The sequence below is a fragment of the Opisthorchis viverrini genome (genome assembly GCF_000715545.1).
Source record: "Opisthorchis viverrini unplaced genomic scaffold opera_v5_224, whole genome shotgun sequence".
In the NCBI taxonomy this organism is placed as follows: domain Eukaryota; kingdom Metazoa; phylum Platyhelminthes; class Trematoda; order Opisthorchiida; family Opisthorchiidae; genus Opisthorchis; species Opisthorchis viverrini.
Genome location: NW_008751878.1, coordinates 243,467 through 245,430, shown reverse-complemented (window position 1 = coordinate 245,430; position 1,964 = coordinate 243,467). Strand labels below are relative to the sequence as shown.

General features: G+C 51.1%; 1 protein-coding gene across 1 annotated transcript in view; it reads right to left on the bottom strand.

Annotated features, from left to right (window-relative positions):
* T265_08487 (hypothetical protein) overlaps positions 1-1,964 on the bottom strand; it is a gene marked incomplete at both ends in the record, with an annotated part of 24,666 nt that overhangs the window by 11,342 nt on the left and 11,360 nt on the right. The window lies entirely within an intron of this gene.

Genomic DNA, 1,964 nt, shown 5'->3' with positions numbered 1-1,964 from the left:
TAATTTACCTCCACCTACGAAAAAAACATTCTGGACATAACGCAGCCTATGTTCAGCCAAGCTCACGGGATGTTCGTGGAATCCAATCCAGAAGTGGGGGCAAGAAATTCCTGCTTTTTTCTCCTCGTCTTTTTGTGATGATTATCTACTTCTATACAGGTCGTTCGGAACTAGGCATAGAAAAATCCCTCTTTTCAGTTGAACAGAATACGAGAACCACGTGGCCGAGTCCCCGCAAAGGAGGCTGCTATATCGACTCTTCACGCTCTGGTGGAGACCCCTCATAGAGTAGCGCCAACCTACCATTTTGGGATATCGAATAACAGAGACTTGGACAATAAAAGGTTCCCGGCCTGATAGGGCGGTCTCGCAGTGGTGTTGTCAGCCGCGGCGCCTTACTTGCTGCGTACTGCAGGGCGGGCAAGCGAAAATTGGCTACTTCTGACGCCCCTCGCGTCACGTATTTTATCTTCTCCATTGCCTACACCATTACCAATACTCACGTTGTGGGCTCATCAGTTAGGGCTGGCGATCCCACTTGTCTTACCTCTGCCCAGCAGCCTGCGCCGACATCCTCAGGTAGCGCAAAATCAATTTTCAAGCCGTCATGCTGAGTTTACCTTGCTGCACTTAAGGTCTGTATTCTGAAGCAATCGAGATATGCTGCTCTTGCTCTCATACTGAGTAACTGGAACTTGGTTTGGAGTGGTTGCCAGGAACAAGGACTCCGGAATCAAGCCCAGTCGTGAAACTGAATACCCCATCACCATCATCTGGCTTCCGGTTATGAACGTTGGTGATCCAGAGACCGTTGTGGCAGGCTGCGCAGTGGCTAGCACTGTTCTAAGTCAGCGGTTTTTGTTTGACCGGACACTTGCTGATAGTTGTCTCTGAGGTGGGTGGGTGGCAAAATTTGCGTGTCAAAAAGGGTAGGTGTATTTACGATCCAACCGGCTGTAGCTCTGACACCATCGAGACAACTATTGTGACACCTTGAGAGCGCTGTTACGCTCGTCCGGAGACTCTGAACCCTACGTTTTCCAGGGCCGCGTAAGGTGCGGGCAAATCGCTCGGCAACTGAGAGACTGGCAGATCCGGATGTTAGACGAACTCAGAGTCTCTCATACCAGGTTGGTCAGTGGTCTGACAAACATTCTCTTGGTCCTCCAGATTGGGGTTTGGAACATGTGGCGACTTGTTCCGTAGAAATGGTAATGCATTTGCATTTCCCGCCAAACACCGCTACCTTACAGTTAAGTTTTCGAGCCAAAGGCGTTGGTTGAGGACTCTAATCGTCCACCTGCCTAGGTGTGGGCACCCTGACGATATTCCAGCCCTCGTACAACCATGACATTCACAACTAAGAATACTCATGCCACATCTGCCGGGTCGCCCTACTTGTTGCATACAGCGGTGCAATTAAGCGAAAACAGGCTACTGCTGACGCCCCCTTCTTTCTCTTTCACATGTTTTTTCTTCCCCCTTCCCACTTGCCAACCCATTAATGACTCCCTCCATGCAGGTCCAGCACTTAGGACTGATGACTCCGTTCGTCATGCATTGGTTTTGCGTGCAGCATCTGCTCATCACATGGTGCCGACATCTTCAGGAATCTCCAAATCTGTCCTCAAGCCTCGACACCCAGTCTATCTGGCCGCGTTCAATGTCCGCACTCTGAGGCAAGCAGGACAACAAGCTGCTCTTGCACTCACACTGGACTCGCTTGGCATTGATGCGTGCTGTGTCTCAGAAACGAGAATTCAAGATGCAAGCACAGTGACTGAGTTGACCGCCCCGTCAGTCTCCACTCGCTTCCGGCTGCGCACCTCTCGTGATCCAGAGGCTGCTGCGGTGGGATATGTAGGGGTTGATATTGTGCTAAGTCACCGGGCGGAAGTATCCCTACTTGACTGGATACCTGTTGATAGTCGCCTCTGTGCGGTTCGTCTGGCAACGTCTGTGAA